Source organism: Chrysemys picta, chromosome 2 (assembly GCF_011386835.1).
Source record: "Chrysemys picta bellii isolate R12L10 chromosome 2, ASM1138683v2, whole genome shotgun sequence".
Lineage (NCBI taxonomy): Eukaryota > Metazoa > Chordata > Testudines > Emydidae > Chrysemys > Chrysemys picta.
In genome coordinates this window covers 90825673-90843614 of record NC_088792.1, presented here as the reverse complement: position 1 = coordinate 90843614, position 17942 = coordinate 90825673, and the positions used below count along the sequence as shown (strand labels likewise).

General features: G+C 44.9%; 1 protein-coding gene and 1 long non-coding RNA gene across 3 annotated transcripts in view; one reads left to right on the top strand and one right to left on the bottom strand.

The window, feature by feature from the left end:
• PPP1R17 (protein phosphatase 1 regulatory subunit 17) overlaps positions 1–17088 on the bottom strand; it is a 45606-nt gene extending 28518 nt beyond the window's left edge. The window contains exon 1 of one of the 2 annotated variants that reach the window (XM_065583730.1): positions 16558–17088. The gene's annotated coding sequence lies outside the window, so the exon portion shown is untranslated. Of the gene's footprint in view, positions 1–1082; positions 6160–16557 lie in introns of those variants that run through there. The other variant, XM_024107807.3, reaches the window with a different exon arrangement.
• On the top strand, positions 7198–13331 carry LOC135981401 (uncharacterized). Its single transcript, XR_010598392.1, has 2 exons — positions 7198–8041; positions 11382–13331. It is a non-coding gene; the product is annotated as an uncharacterized LOC135981401 (long non-coding RNA).
• Positions 17089–17942: the final 854 nt, after the last annotated feature.

Genomic DNA, 17942 nt, shown 5'->3' with positions numbered 1-17942 from the left:
TGACGCCCCTGTCCGGTGTGGCCGCCCCAAGCACCAGCTTGCCAAGCTGGTGCCTGGAGCCGGCCCTGGGTCCAGCCCAGGGCCAGATTCTGATCTCATTTACACCTGTGTTAATCCAGCATAACTCCTCTGAAGCCACTGGAGAGATATACTGGTGGAACAAGAAGCCACTTCTTAAAGATTTGTAGGCTCATGTTTGCTAAAGAGAGACTGGGAATAAAGAAACCAGGAGACTGTGGAGAAGAAAGAATACTTACCATGAAAAAAATAGAGAAGTGATCCAAAATATGCTATCATACTTGATTTAAACAGGCTTGTGCTGGTGTGAATGATAGCAGAATTTGGGCCAGCGGATACATGTGTAGGGTGACCAGACAGCAAATGTGAAAAATCGGGACAGGGAGTGGGGGGAGGGTAATAGAAGTTTATATAAGAAAAAGACCCAAAAATCATGATTGTCCCTATAAAATCAGGACATCTGGTCACCCTATACATGTGATATATATGGCATCCACTGGAGCCAGTGTATCTTATATATGGTAGAATATATGTAGGAAGGAATGCATGGGGGAAAAGTATGCTTATTTTTGGCTAGAATCACCCTTACATTAAATTTGATGGGGAAAAATGCTTCAGATTAACAAGTAAATGAGATTCATCAACTCAGCCTAGAGATGTGAGCCCTGCAAATGCAAGAAATAGCTTGTGAGGGCAGCAAAACCTCAGATTCCAGGAGACCTTGTAAAATGTGGTGGTCTGTGTTTTCTTATTCTCCACCCTTCTCCCCACACCATAGGTCACAAATTAATTACTGAAATAGTTTTACTGAGGCCAGATTGCCGTGCTAGTTCATTTTAAAATATGACGTCTCTTTTATAGACATTGTGGTCTGGAAAGAATGTCATGAATGCAGACATGGCTATGGGGCTTGCTCATGAGGAATGGACAGTGAACATGAGTATACGTGAGAGGACAGTATGCATGGGAAACATGAGGAGCAGTCTGTTGTGGAGAAGAAGCAGACGGTATGCCTGGGGATGAGGGGACAAGACATTATGGAGAGTTAAAGAGAAGTTTCATACCATGGTGTATCTATCCATAGAAATCATAACCGTGGAACACCCTCTCCAACGAGATGAGGATAACGGAGAACATCATTGCCGTGATGCACAAAATAAGACCTATTTTTTAAATAATGGTATAACAGTTACTCCATAATTCCTCAAATCTACTGCAGAAGATTATGAAGGGGATTTAAAAACACAAACAGTTTAAGTTACATTGCAGAAAGAAGGAAGAAAAATGTTTCAATATGTCTGGGCCTGTAATTAGTTTCCTGATTCAAATATGTGCTCAGATATTATTGGGAGAGGGGGTGGTACTTGTGATGCTGGCAGGCCAAATGCCAGCTCTTGCCTAGGCTGCAGGCATTAGCTAAGAACTAACAAACTCGTAGCTTGAGACCAGACCCGTTCACCTTTGTTAGTTTTGATCAGAATAGGTCATTGGTCGGCAACCTATGGCATGCGTGCCAAAGACGGCACACGAGCTGATTTTTAATGGCATGCTGCTGCCTACTGGGGTCCTGGCCACCAGCAGTGGGCTGAGCGGGGCCGGCGGCCAGGACCCCGACAGGCAGCAGCGTGCCATTAAAAATCTTGCCCGGCCCAGCCTGGCCCGCTCTTCTCCACCCCTCCCGCCGTCATTTGCACATGCTTTCCTGACCTCTGTCACTTCCGGTGGGAGGTTGTGTTTCCGGGTTAGCGTGTCCATACAGCTACCTGGTGTCCGCGGAGTCTGAGCGGCCCCGGAAGCGGCCCCGCCGGCAGGGGTAGGAAGAGGGACCCAGCCCCACAGGAGTTGCAGCGCCCGCGAGGCTGTAAGTGGGGAAGGGTCCTGTGTCCCAGCTGCGCCGTGCGCCCGTCCCGAGCACGGCCGGCCCCGCTCCCTGGACTCAGGCAGGCTGCCCTGGGGTTGGAGCCCCGGTGCCGGAATGAGCTCGGCTCTGTACTGGGGCACGCCGCATCCCACAGGCTGAACCCGAGCCCGGGGGCTACAGCTCACCGCCTGCTGGACCCTGGGAACAGCTGGGTCATGCCTCTTTTCCAGGGCCGCCCAGAGGATTCAGGGGGCCTGGGGCAAAGCAATTTTGGGGGCCCCTTCCATAAAAAAAAGTGGCAATTCTATAGTAACATGTATTTGGAAATGTAAAAAATAACCAGTGAAATACATTCAAAAATTAATTTTTAATAATTTGAAAATACATTAAATACATTATTTAAAAACATTAAATGCTTTAATGGTATGTATACATTTGCAATTACATAATGGGCGGTTGCTGGGTGATGGTGATGGTTGGTGCCAATGGGCTGTCGCTGCTTGGGGGTGGTGCTACTGTTGCCCAGGGCTGGGTGCGGAGCTGGGCTCTGGGTCAGGGGGTGCCCAGTTCAGAGGGGCTGGGCTCGGAGCTAGGGGTCAGGGCTGCAGGGGGGAGTGGGGAGCCCGGCTCAGAGGGGCTGGGCTCGAAGCTGGGGGTCAGGGCTGGGGGAGGATGGGGTCAGGGGGTGCCAGGCTCAGAGGGGCTTACCATGCCACTTACCCCTTCTCCCAGAGCCTCAGCGAGCCACGTCCAGGAGCTCCTGCCGCTCGGCTCACCGGAGCTCGCAGTCCCGTCCCCTTACCACGCGGCTCCGAGCGGGAGGACCTCAGGCTCCGCCCGAGCCATGCCGCTGTAGCACTGTCCAGGGCCGCTCCTGGACACAGCGCGCTGAGGCGCCAGGGGATGGGGAAAGAAAGAGGCAGGGGGAGCCTCCGACATTCTCGTGGAGGCCCCTGCGGGGCCTGGGGCAAATTGCCCCACTTACCCCCCCTCTGGGCGGCCCTGCTCTTTTCCCCACTCCAGGTCACTGGACCCCGCTCCCCTCTGGCATTGAGGGCAGAATCCAGGAGTCTGGAGCCCTAGTCTCCATCTGCCCCCCCACCCCCTCGAACAAGTAGAGCCCAGCTGGAAACCTAGGAATCCAGAGTCCTGGCTCCCAGCAATCCCCCCCCAAGCGTCAGACACCAGCCCCTTCCTGGAGCCCAGGAGTCCCAACTCTCACCCCAATCCCCGCCTTGCCCCCCCCAAGCCCCTGTCCTGACCCCTGCACCCCCTCACACACACCCAGCCCCCTGCCCTGACCCCTGCAGCCCCCATAACCCCAGCCCTGACTCCAGCACCCCCATACATACCCAGCCCCCACACACTCCATGCCCTGACTCTTGCACCCCACACATCCCCACCCCCACCACGAAATGGGAGCTGCCCAGATAAGCACTCCACACCTAAACCTTCTGCCCCAACCCTGAGCCCCCCTCCCTCATTCTAGCTCCTGGCCAGACCCTACACCCCAACCCCCAGCCTGCTCCTTCACCCCCAACCCTGTGCTCAGTGCACTCCCACCCTCAGCTCAGTGCAGAGAGAGAGGAAGAGAATGGGCTCGAACCAGGGAGAAGATAGATACCCACTCTGTGGGCAGGGCCAGGACCCCAGACCGGCAGTGGGCTGAGCGGCAGCGGGCTGAGCCGCTCAGCCCACTGCCGGTCTGGAGTCCCGGCCGCCGGTCCCACTCAGCCTGCTGCCGGCTTAGATGAACAGAACCCCAGACCGGCAGCGGACTGAGCGGGCCGACGGCGTAAGATCAGCATTTTAATTTAATTTTAAATGAAGCTTCTTAAACATTTTGAAAACCTTGTTTACTTTACATAAGACAATAGTTTAGTTATAGAATATAGACAGAGAGTGATCTTCTAAAAAACGTTGAAATGTATGACTGGCATGCGAAACCTTAAATTAGAGTGAATAAATGAAGACTCAGCACATCACTTCTGAAAGGTTGCCGACCCCTGGAATAGGTATTAGTCTGATAAGAATGTATTTAGTGTTTAGACTCTATGGAATGCTTGTAAATTGCTGCATGCATGAATCTCACTTGTAACATCAGTATTCTCTGCTATAAGAAAATCTGTCCATTTTGCTTGACAATTTTGAAAATGTTAGCTCTGAACTTGTGAAACCAGGCACTAGAATCTCTTTCCCCCTCCCTGGCATAGGTGCTGGAACTAGGGGTGCGGGAGGTGCTGCCGCACCCCCTGTCTTGAAGTGGTATCCATCATATACAGGGTTTACAGTTTGATCAATGGTTTTCAGCACCCCCAATATAAAAATTGTTCCAGCACCTCTGCTCCCCGACCCATCAAAATCAGATGAGCCATCAAGGAATATAGCAATACAAAAGATTGGTTAATGACCCTATCCCACCTGGGAAATGCTACGTGCAAGGAAACTCATCCTGTGGACTTGGAAGCTGAATGAAGGAAATAAAACAAAGCCACAGGAAAATTTGCCATCTTTCTCTGCTGTTTGAACTCTGACCAGAGATTCCAATGGGTCTGCCCTGAAGGACACTTTGAACTGACAGATCACACAACTCTGTCACTGTTAGGATTTAGATGATAACTAATTTATGTGCATATGTTTGCTTGCTTTAACTTGTAAATAGCTCATTTATTTTTCTTAGTTAATAAATCTTTAGATAGTTTCTTACAGGATTGGCTAAAGGGGTTGTCTTTGGTGTAAGATCTAGGGTACCAATTGATCTGGAATAAGTGACTGGTCTCTTGGGAGTGGAAGCAACCTAAATATTAGGTGAGGCTTGGTGTAAGTGATGATTTACACTAAGTCCAGTTTGTCTGGCTGACAACATAGACGGAGAGCCTAAGGGGCCTGTCTGTAACTCCATGGTAAGACTGTTACAGTGATCCAGGCATTCACAGTCGTTTGGCTTGGTGAAATCTAATTATAGAACACACTACCAGTTTGCGGTGTCTGCCCTGTTTTTGGACAGTCTGCCCTGAGGTAGGCACTCACAGCCACTCCAGACAGTGTTAACACATTAAATAGCAAATAGATGAGCTCAGGTGGTGAGTGGTGATAGGAGAGTTGTCTGTTCCATTTTATTCTGAATGTGGACATGTGAGTAGTGTAAAACCAAACCAAACACTAACGTCAGAAACAACGTTTCCCATCATGGTCTTCCATCCAAATGGTGACATTCTGCTGAAATATGATCAGAGGCTATAGTAGTACAAGTTTGATTGCAGACAGAAATCTTATCAATTTATGGCATGGGGCAAAATTTTCAAAAGTGCCTGTGTGACTTAGGAGTGACTTAGGCATTGAGAAGATTAAATCTATTAACTTTAGTGAAGTGTAGGCTCCTAAGTCACTTAAGCACTTTTGAAAATTTTCTCTAGGTAATAAACTATGATTCATCCTATAGTTTAGGTGACTGCTGTCAGGATGGTTTAATGTGATAGTAAAAGGCAATCAGCACCTAGTAGATCAATGACTATAATGAGGCCTTTCATCAAATAGAAGTGATGTATTTAGTTTTTACCTGGTGTTAAACTTCATAGCTTCTTTGCTATTCATATACATTTAGGATGTGATAGACTAGATTCCGTGCCCGATATGCCTAACCTTCACAGAAGTTATGATATTTCTCTATTTTCCTTTGCATTTCTACAAGAATACGAATTGACTTTATCACTGCAGCAAGGCATATAGGTCCAGATCTTCAAAAATAGGAGCTTGACTTTATTTCAGAACATGGCAAAGATTTTCCTAAAGTGTATTTGCCCAGCAGACAGACCATCTGTGTCGGTTATAAAGCTGAGTGAAACCACTGAGGCCTGAGCAGTCTCTGGGTATGTCTACACTGCAATTAAAAACCCACAGCTGGCCCATGCGAGCTGACTCAGGCTCCTGGGGCTCGGGGTAAGGGGCTGTTTAATTGCCATGTAGACATTTGGGCTCTGACTGGAGCCCGGGCTGTAGGACCCTGTGAGGTGGGAGGATCCCAGAGCTTGGGTTGCAGCCCAAGCCCAAACGTCTATCCCACAGTTAAACACTCCTTAGCCTGAGCCCCACAAGCCTGAGTCAGCTGGCACAGGCCAGCAATTGGGGTCTAATTGCCGTGTAGACATACCTCTGAGCTCCCCACTGCCCCGACAAATGTTAGCAGGACCATAGGCGAGACTTGAAAGACTGGCAAAGCACAACTCAATCTGGAGGAACAAATGGAGTTTCTAAGTCAGCTCTTCATCACAGCCTTACTGTATGGTGTTGAGGCAGAAAAGAATCACAGTAAGCTGCCAGGTTATGGTAAGCCCTGTGAAGGCACTATAGCCTGAAAGTCAAATCTACATTATAGGTGGAGGGCCTTAAATAACTGCAAACCATTGCAGTCAACTGTATATGACAGAGTTAGTCAATAACTGAGGGGAAGACATTAACTCCTGGTGGATTCTTTTCTTATTTTAAAAGCGAATTCATGGTTATCTGACTCATTCATAGGTTCTAAGGCCAGATAGTGTAGTCTGACCTATATAATACAGGGCATAGAATTTCATGCACTTACTTCTGTAGAGAGCCCAAATGCTGGTATTTATCCCATATATCACTGCACAGACCATAGGTGCCGACTCAGTGGGTGCTCCAGGGCTGGAGTACCCATGGGAAAAAAAATCGTGGGTACTCAGCATCCACTGAGAGCCAAGTTCCCCGCCTCCCTCCCACCCCCATGGCTCCCACCCGCTGATCCACTTCTGAAAGCAGCAAGAGTTGATGTAAGCAACGTAGTGCCTATGCTGATACTGTGTCAACCTAACTATGTCAACTTAATTGCTACGCCTCTCACGGAGGTGGAGTTAAGTCGGTTTTAACGAGCAAGTTACATCAGTGGGAGCTACATTTTAGTGTAGATGCTCACAGCATTAGATCGACGTAAGCTGCCTTATGTCGATCTAACTCTGTAGTGTGGACCAGGGCTAAGCCATTGCAGGGGATGCTGTACTTGCTTTTGGCACAGGCCAGCGGCAAAACTATCATTCCCTCCTGCCTCCCAGAGCAAAGAGGAAGCAGGGAGGGAATTGTGTCTCAGAGGCGTGTTTTTGGGGCATGCTGCCTTCTGGAGCCACTTCTGGGGTGATGCACAATCTAGCCCTATGAGAAAAGAAATGGACGGGGGAAAGAAAAATCCCAAGGAAAATATAGATAGAGTGGGCCTAAGTCTACTGTTTTACACCTGGGCACCCCAGTTGAAGTTAATGGGGATGAAAAGGTGTCATTGAGAAGAATTTTGCCCACTACCTATATAGTGTGCAAGACATGCATTTGTGCCAGCCTCACATTTTGAGGGATTTCTCCTATCCCTGACACAAAGCACAGGTCTCCCTGAAACTCCCAGAGCAATCACACTTGAAAAATACATAGCTCCAAATTACAGGAAAAGGTTCTCAAATGAGTTTGGGATTCCTAAAGCCTTGAACTCTATTATTTCCATCCAGCCCCATTTATATTTCCTTGGGTCAGTTTTTATTCTGCCTACATTTAGGGAAAGACAGATGTAAAAATCCACTAAACGGCAGATGGTAATGGAAATCTATTCTCCAGAGAGATCAGGATAATGACTCTTTGCAAAGCAGGAGCAGAAGACCTCTGACCCCTGCAGCTCACAGTCTACCTCAAATGTAGAGGTCCTAAATGACATGGAGTCAAAGGGGAGTTCTAATCTTGTCTAGGCCCCTTTGCTGCCTTCCCTGTTTCCATGCCTTTCTCTAACTTCCTGGAGCAACTTCCCTGACATCCATTTTCTGTCTTCACCTCCTCTTTCATTCCTGTCCCCTCTCCCTAATAAATTACTGTGGTGGGATTAGGCATTGAATTGTTTTTTTACCTTTATTTCAGCACACTGGGTTCTTCTTGTAAAGCATTCCAAATGAGATTTATTGCAGGGTTTTCTGGTTATGCACATTGAATTCTATATTTTTAAAATAAAATTATCGACTTTATTCATTTTTAGTTAAAAATAAGTTTATAAAACTCCTCTGATATTTGTCCTCTAATATGATGTGTACTGTCTGCTTTGTTTTACCAGAGTGCAAGCCTAGGAAGAATACTGCTCACTGAGCTACCGGGATGAAAATGATATGCATGAAAGTAAGAAACCACACTGAATACCAAATGTGCTTCTCTCTCAAACTAGAAGCAAAGCTTCAGTAGCAAACTCCAGCCTTTGCCTAAAACCAAGAAAATAAAAAGAGAGGGAGTGGTTGTAGCCTATGCATCTGTGAAGAATCACAGCAAAGAGTACTTGAACGTGTGTTATATAGAAAATGTTATGCTGAAAGTATCAGTGAAACCAGAATGGATTGACACTGGACCACAATACTTTAAGTGTAAGGCGTGAAACTGATAGAAGGAACAGGATGGGATTTTCAAAGGAGCTTAAACCAGAGAATTAGGGACTAACTCCCACTGAAATTCAATGGGAATTTTTTTTCAGTTTTGTGCATTGGCTTCTTTGAAAATCCCCAGTCCTCACCAGGTATGTGTATTATGGTAGTACCCAAAGGCCCCAGCTGAAATCAGTGCCCCATTGTGCTAGTCACTGCAGAAACACCTAGTCAGAGATCATCTCTGTGCTGAAGAAGGTTCAATCTAAATAGACAAGACAAAATTGTTATTCCCATTTTACAGATGGGTAACTGAGGCACAGGGTACATCTACACAGTGATAAAAAACCCATGGCTGGTCCAGGTCAGCTCACTCAGGCTTGCAGCGCTCAGACTGTGGGCTGAAAAATTGCAGTGTAGATATTTGGGCTTAGGCTGGAGGCTGAGCTCTGGGACCTTGCGAGGTGGGAAGCTCCCAAAGCTTGGGCTCCAGTCTGAGTCCAAACATCTACGTTGCAATTTCTCAGCCGGGAGCCCAAGCTCTGAGAGCCTGAGTCAGTAACGTGAGTAATGGTTGCTTATCCATATTGGTTGCAATCCGTACCCACAGAGAGATTGACTTGCCTAAGGTTACACAGTCTGTGGCAGACAGAGCTGGGTATTGAACCCCAGTGTCCTGAATCCCTGTTCAGTTGCCTTCCAAGATCATCCTTCCTTTCTGGAGGAAGAGATAACAGTCTTATTTTTATTTCTCCTCCACTTCTTGGGTTATGCAAAATATATCTGCCTTTGATTTTGCAAAGCAATAAAAGCTCTGATTCGGAAGGGTTCCAGCACCCCAAACTAGCCAGGATTTCTTGCAGTCCCTGCAATCCCACAAAGTTAGGTAGGTTATAGTAAGAAACTGTAATAGATTAATGGATCCTGGAAAAGTTTGAGAAGCACTGATCTAGAGAGGGTGCAGTCGCACCTGCCATATTTATACTACTTTTTTTGTTGTCATTATTCACAAACTTCAGCCCTTGTTCTGTGAGCTGGTCTGCAGGGCAGAACCCTGCGTGTGGGCAGAGCGCCAATGACTTAACTGGGGATCTGTGCACAGGGGAGTGTTCATGTGTGGGGGGAGCAACTTTCAGGATCAAGGCCCTAGATTGTAAACTCATGAGGGTAATGACCTCAGACCAAAGTCAACTTACTCCACTGAAGCTAATGTAGTTACATCAGGGATGAATTTGGCCCCTGGTCATTCAATACTGATGCAAAGTGTAAACCCTGTGGTGCTGTAGAAAAAAAATAAACATGGTAATTAAAGATGGGGCAAAACCACTTTTTTTAAAAATTCCATCTTCACTAACTTTGGTGGTTATGGGGGCAGGAAAACACACCTAAAAGAATGTGGAACCAACTCACCTCTGGTTCTGGTTTTGCAAACCTGGATTATAATTTTTTTGCAAATTAAAAACACAGCTTTCTTGGCCCAGTTAGAATAGCAGTGTATGCTAGTTTGAATAATTGTACTGTTTTCCTTGATACATAGGCTATTTACTCTTGCTGTCATTTCATTGCCATTTTTACTTCTGGTTTCCATTTTGGTTTCATTGCTGTCATTTCATTGCCATTTTACTTCATGGTTTCCATTTCCTAGTAGTTACCCAATTGGGAGTTTTGCCATTGACTTCAATGAGAGGAGGATCAGGGCCGTAGTTTCTATTCTGATCTGTTTAGGTTCTTAGGGAAGGCTTTTTTTAAAAAAAAAAGCTACTGCCCTGGTGTTATTTTCTGTGTAGTTATGCTGGTTTTAGCCCCTCTACTAGCACCAACAGAAGTTGCTCTCTTTAAACTGGACATTAGGCTGGGCTATAGAGTAGAAGTGTAAGCCACACAGTCATTGCCAATTTAAAGCTGTGGATGAATATTAATTTTTTAGCATTGGGGACCTTTAACAGAGGCATTTCAATTGCTCAATTAAGTAGATATAATAAGGGTGAAAAACAGACCTAAAATGTGCTGACTAATGCATCTGTACTCAAGTTGATATCTTCTGATCCCGCTTCTTACGGCACATTTAAATGGATGGGATATGCATTTTTGCTTGATTCTCTGCTCATACTGCTGAACGCTCCTTGGGAAGTTAAAGGCATGATTCTGTCCCCTCCTGTGGCCTTCTTATATTGCCCTGGCTGGAAAAAGGTGCCATAAAGGGTGCAGAATGGCCCTCTGGGAATACCAGTTGAGTAAGGGATTCCCTTGCTGTTGTAAGGCTGGCAAAGAGCCCTATGCTACTCTCCTACACAGTGGGAGGGAAGGGTTGTTGCTGGAACACAGTGCTTCAGCTCCTGTGGGATGCAGAGCGGCCCATTGGCAACCTTGCAAGGTCACCGTTACTTAGAGCAACTCTTGGGAAAAAGCCTGAGTAAAGGGATTGTCTGGCTATAATAGGGTTGGCAGAGCCACACTTTGCCAACATCTGGCATAGCAGCATATGAGGAGTGTGTCCAGGAGTGGGAGGGGCAGTCCCAGAGTAGGCTCGATGTAGCTGCATGTCACCAGAACACTGCACCCCTGGAGATATTTAAACTGCAGTAGAGTCTGGGCAGCACCCTGGCCTGGCCTAGAATTTGGGGCTGCAAAGGTGGTATAAGGCCATCTGTGCCCTCCTGCTCTCTGGCTCACATCTTACCTCCTGTGAGGCACAGCAGAGAAACCGACCCTCAGCCTTAAAATGGACTCCCCAAATTTCTAAAAATGTCGTGAGACAAACCACAGTGTATGAAGGGGGGGGGGGGGGAGAGGGGGAGAGAAATGCCACACCTGCTCCTCAATAGTCCTGTCAAGTTATACCACAAACATAAAGGAAACAATCTCTGTCTGAGAATTCTCTTAGGGGAACAGATGCTATATGCCAGATGATGCTAAACGCCGACTGATGCATTCTTTGTGGCAGGTCTCAATGTTGGACCAAATATTATTTTAGGTGAAATACAGAAATTTAAGGCATGTACAATGCATCTCATGCTGCCAAAAGGCAAGCAATAGCCAATAGGTGTATACTATTTTTTGCACTGCTTTTACCCCACAGTCTCACTAGTTCTCTTCAATTTCAGATCTGATGATCTTCACAAGCCTGCTGTAAGTGTGACCTGAAGGGACATTTGATTGGGGAAGGAACTGTTGTAAGAGCTCTTGCATAATCCCTGCTCTAAGCAAACTGTTTCCTGGTAATAGGCTCAGAAGCCTGAACTCCTTTGGAGATCATCTCTCCATCACTGCTGGCTGTACAGAGGCGTTAAACAAATGACATGACATAAGAGGTTTAAAAGATAAAAACCTACAGCATGGGATTTTTCAAAAGCAACAAACACTGGCCTAGCTCTGGTCCCACTGAAGTTACCAGTAAAACATTCATTTCAGTGGGCGGTTAGGCAAACACTGAATGCTTCTGAAAATTCTACCACAGAACCACTTCTTCCTTTATCTTTTCCAGGGTTATCAGCTTCAGTATAATTTCAATACAGCTCAGCCCAGTTTGAAGGCAACCCACTAGACACATGTCCCAATGCAAGCGCATTACAGTTTATTATCATCCCTCCCTAGAGCTATATAATATTCAATGCTTTGCTTCACAAAAGAAATGTGGATGAAGAACCAAAGAAAAGATTTGCACATGGGCTTACACCCACTGAGATGCTGACATCACTATCGGTAGTGGCAAATAAAAATACTATATAGAATCTGTGGTTTCCAGTACAATTGCCATGTAGTGGGTGTGACATAATATACCCCTGTATTCACACCCGATACTCTATTGTAATAATCTTTGTACTAGGTATACATTGTAAGGTATCATTTGAAAACTCATAATCTGCTGGTCAGTATTGTTCTGATAAACTATGAGTGGCAACATTGTTTGTGAAGTTATATGATTCCCTTGTATGATGTTATTAAAACATGCTTCAAACCCCACAGCCCTGCCAAGCTGAAGTCGGCAAACAGGTCTGGCCTAAACAAAGGAATGTGTTTAATTTGCTTAATAAGCAGTAAACAGGGTCATCAAGCAGGAAGGGAAAACAAAAGAGACTCAAACAGGTGGAAAAAAACTCCAGCAGGGAACATCCTTCCACACAGACTCTGTCTCCTGGTTCTCAGCTGGAAAAGTTTTTCAAGGGGGGGATTGAAATGATGAAAAGGAGGGGCAGATACCCCAAAGCATCTCTCTCTCTCCCTCCCCCTGCCCATCACATTCTCTGCACCTGAGAAGACAAAAGGAAACATCCCTTGGACTTGGAGGGAGGGGCGGGGGTCCTGACCCGAAGCATTTGGTCAGTAATCTTGCTGGAAGCATACAGTGAGAAATTTTGCTTGAATCTAACATAATTTGTTAAGTTAGGCACCTGTGTTTTTTCTTTATTTTTCTTGTAACCATTTCTGACTTTTATGCCTCATTACTTGTACTCACTTAAAACCTCTCTCTTTGTAGTTTATAAACTTGATTTATTGTTTTATCTAATCCACTGTGTTTAAGTTAAAGTGTCTGGTAACTTCATTTATCATGATACGTTGGTGCATGTTATTCCCCTAAAGCAGTGGTTCCCAAACTTTAGCAACCTGTGAACCCCTTTCACTAAAATGTCAAGTCTTGCAAACCCCCTCGTAAAAAGGAATATTTCCAGGGATTTTCTCCTTTATCTGAGTATAAATTATAAAAGCAGTGTTCTTGGAAATATAAAATTTGTTTTTATGACATGCTTATTACAAACTATTTATTAATTATCTATCATTACAGTATTTTTATTACATTATGAAAACGGCAACACTCTTCCAAGATCTCACTTTTGTACTTGTATCACTTTGAATAAGCCTGTTATAAGACAAGGCTCCTATGTTTCATCAAGGATTATCAGATGTGAAACAGCATGAAGGTATTTAAGAAGCCAACTCAGAGTTCCTCCTACACAAGCATTCAGGTCTTGAGCAATCCAGGCAAACAACGTATATTACAAAAAAGCCTAAACTTGTTCTTCATAATAATTTTAAAAACAATACGAGCTGCCTATTTAATTTTAAAAACAGCAAAAAATATCCACCTCCCTTTCCATTACTTATAAGGAGTCTTGAAGTTTCAATCCCCTCAGTGTGATAGAGATGCTTGCTTTGATCTGCTTAGCTCTTGGAAGTCCAGGGGCTCCGGGCTGCTGGTCCCGTGCTGCCCAGGGTCCCTAGGGACAGCTCTGTCGGCCATTAGGGAATTTTTTCCCAAGAACCCCCTGTAACATTTTGCAAACCCCCAGGGGTTCACAAACCCCAGTTTGGGACCCACTGCCCTAAAGGAATAACGAACTTATTATTTCTGGACTGACAGAGAGGCCTGGACAGTGCAGGAGATACATTTCTGGGGGAAAGTCTGGGACGGACACTGTGTTGGGGTCACCCTGCAGTATAACCAGGGCTGGTGAGAGCCAGGGTGCGACTGGCAGCTGCAGTTACACAAACACATCTGGGAATGACCTGTGTGCTGGTGGCTATTTGTGAGCAGTCCCGGTTGAAGGCTACAGCAGCAAGGGATGACACAGCCCTCCCACTGGTCTGGATTGTAAACCGGCATGTCACTGTAGGTGAAATCCTTCCCCCACTGAAGCCGCTGACAAAATTCCAATTGAGCATGTATTGGCTTTGCTGTGGGTATCCCACCATTTTAAGCAGCCCTGCTAGAACAGCATCTCTGAGGAAGTGACACTCACTAGAACGAGAGCTTTGCCAGAGTACACAAACTGCTCATGCTCAATATAACTAACCCTCTCTCTTCACATTTCAAGTATGTATGTAGGGTCAAATAAAACAGCCGCAGGATAAAGCCCACTTTGATTTTTTTTTTTTTTTTACTTTTATAACAATGATTCTCTGAGAGGGTTACACAACTGTTTTTTGTTAAATAACTGTGACCATTGTAGGGAAAGGTCACGTTTTAAAGTAATAGCCATACCGTGAAAGGTAACAGCTTAGGGCATGTGAAACAGACAATGCTAGAATAAAATGTATGGAGGGGAAAAGTGCTTGTGGACCTGAAATTCAATGATAAATTCCTGGTGAATTTCCATGACAATGGCTATTCCATTTCAAGCAGTCTCCTAACACATGTGGCTGCATGAAGTAGCTCCTTTGCCTGCAGTTTAATTAAATGCCCATTCATTGCTATATTTTCTGTTCATCGATAATGAAACTGCAGAACAATGAATGTTAATACCAGGACATTTTGCAGATACACGTGAAAGCAACCTTTTTTTGTAATACTAAACACCAAAAAAGACTATAGAGTTCCCTTTTTATCCCTCAGTGCCATGAAATTAACATCAAAGATTAGAAAATGCAATTCAGTCCTCTGGCAAGTGGCTATTGAGAAATGAGTTGAATAGGACTCTGTTCTCATTACATAAATATGATCTAGCAAAGCCAAGCAAGTTTTATTTAGTCTCGTCCTCCCATTTCAAGAACCGTGATGGAAGGAAATCCTTAACAAATCTGAAGAGAATTTACATGCTGCAAATTTAATCACAAGGCCAAATCCTGTTTGCCTTACTCATGTAAAAAATTTGCCCATGGTATGCGGCATGTGGCCCCCGCTTCTGTATGTGCTTTCGTGATGATTCTAATCAAAGCTGTCAAAGTACAGATTTAGGCTGACTCTGTAAAAATGGCATTGCAGGGTCCCAGATTTAAAGTATGCCGTTCAAAATAAAAAGTTAATATTCATAACTGCCAGCTTGCAAATTCAACCTGGGCTCTGAAAGAAAAGGTGGGATTTTCCTTCCTATGCATCATGAGCAGTAAAAGATTCTGCAGGCCAAATTATGACTTTGGGGTCTTATTCAAAGCCCTCTAAAGTCAATGAGGTGTTTCCAAATCCTTTAAGGACATGGGCCTCAGTGTCACCTGTGGAGTCCTGTTGCCTTCAGTGACATTGCACACGTATAACTAACTGGAGTTTTGTCAACAATGCTGTTGCTGATGGACAAGAAGGACTGGAAACTGGCTCAGCCTCTTTTAGCTGTATTGGTTTTTACTGTGCTAATAGGAGTAAAAAGCATTACAATTTATTTTGAGATATTAAAGTCAGCCGATCTGACTCTACACTCACACAAGGAGCAGGTTTATTGACTCAGATGGTGCAGTTTTTACGGTGATATTTAAGAACCGCACTGCACATTAAATCCTCTTGAGAGGTTTGTAAATTCACCTATGCTGTTCTTTAGGGTATATCAACACTGTAATTAAAAACCCGTGCCTGGCCCATGCCAACTGACTTGGGCTTGTGGGGCTCAGACTAAGAGGCTGTTTAATTGTGGTGTAGACTTCAGGCTTGGGCTGGAGCCCAAGCGCTAGGACCCCCTGAGGGGCAGGGTCCGAGAGCCCAGGCTGCAGCCTGAGCCCGAAGGTCTACACCACAATTAAACAGCTCCTTAGCCTGAGCCCCGTGAGCATGGGTCAGCTTCCACAGACCAGTCACAGGTTTTTAATTGCAATGTAGACAGACCCTAAGTTGTTTGCACTTAGTTCTCTATCCGGTGGCTCCGAGTTGAGAAAGATGCTGGCCACCAATTATTTCACATAGAGGCCTTTATTTCAGATAAGAGATGGATGGAAGATCATCATCCTGACAATTTTCCATTTTGGTCAATTTTGGGAATCCACTAGCCTTAATGTGAAAGGGTCCTGAACCAGCATAAACCATTTGTATTTGTATTGTATTATTTGTAATCTGGGAGGTCCTGTGGGACACATTTTACACATTTCATCTTCTTGAATCTGATAACAGAGTTTGACTGTGTTCACACCAACCCGATAAACTCCAGTTGTTGGCTCCTGTATAAAACATGTAAAATTATGGGAAGTTTTAGTAATGAAAATCTGTAAATTGCATCTCAATAGGGGATAAATAATAGTGTCAGGATGCAATGTGAGGGCAAACTTGGCATTTTATACTTCATATCTTTGGTGATAGGGAATAGCTTTTTAGGATTATTGATTTCCAGGCTCTTAATTGGTGCTTTCAATATCTCTCCCTGAAAATAGGCATTGATCAGCATGTGCATTTCATCCCCTACAATGTTTAATGTAATCAACTGTTACACTCCTGTCTCCATTTTCTGAAAACAAACATCATCCCAGCATAACAAATATGAAGCAATATTAAAAGTTAGCCCTTCTCATGTGTACCATGTCTTTTGAAATTGCCTAATCAAAACGGGACACTATTAAAATGCAAACTGAAAATATTAAGCTTACCCTTTGAAATGCTCAGAGATGTGCATGTGGCCCTACTTGGAACAGTGCATGCAGCTCTGAACTCAGCCGCACAGAAGAGAAAAGGTGGATGATCAGATGGTTTCTAGGAAGAATGATAACAGACCTCTTTATCTTAGAGGTCTCACTCTATTACTGAATGCTGAGATGGGAGAGGCCAGGAAGTTACCTCCTCAAATATTTCACCAACATGCCAAAGAGAATTGAGAATGCCCTGCGAAAGAGAGGCACCTATGTTAGTGTTGCTTTCATTGGCCCAGCTCCTCAAAGGTAATTAGGCATCTAACACCTATTGATTTCAATGGGAATTAGCTGCCTAAATGCCTCTGATGATCTGGGCCATTTTGCCTTGGACCATGTACACAATTATAGATATCATTTCTGCCAACTCTCCTGATTTTATCATGAGACCCCCACCTTATATCCCTCTCCAGAGTTTGCATGAAAATCCCAGATTGCATGTTAAAAAGTAAGTTTCTAGCCCCAGGGTTGCAGGGAAGAGCTTGGAACCGTGCCCCAGATGCACTGTAAAGGCTCAGAATCCAGCAGGCAAATAGAAATAATCCAACCATTGTATTTTTTAAAATGTCATTGTTTTTAAGCCAAGCCACTGATTTTGGGGGCCTGGCTCATGATTTTTGAACACTTGGGGATGGCAATGCTGAGATATGTTTCCTGTAATATTAGCACTTTTGGAATTTTTCCCCACCTCTGAGATGTAGCACATCGCTCCTGGCTCCAGACTGGAAATGGGAGTATTTAGCTCTGTTTCACAAGTGAAACAGCAGAGAAGCCAAGGTAACTCCTAAGAGTGGGAAACAAACCCCAGGAGATGGCCCTTTTACAGCCATACAGAAACCATATTCCTACCCTTCCCTGGCACATCCCATTCAAGAAACTCAATCACTATCCCCATGTGACGGTGCTGCCCGTGGGAGCCAGCTGAGGTCACTCAATTAGGGTGAACTGCAAACAGTTCTGACCCAGAATGGCTGTTCCTATGTTAATACAAATGTTCTTGACTTTACCCATTCCTACAGTGCTTGTGAGTGGGGAAGTTCTGCCTAATAAGGGCATCCATGGAATGAGTTCAGGTTTCTGGGTGTGGGGAGGCTCAAGTTGGTTTAATTATTTGTCACGAGAGACCTTAGATATAGTGAACTCAGCCCTTCTTGCTGCTATTAACCACCTGGCAGAAGGATGTTACATGTGTTCACATCTTCCTTGTCTATTCTACCTCTAGTCTTATAGCTCCTCTCTCATTTGTCACTACCCTTATCTTGGCCTTCATTGTGCCTCCTTTCCCTCATTGCTCCTCTTCCACCTCTTATTACTCCTGTTTTCCTTTATCTTTCTGTATTTTCCAT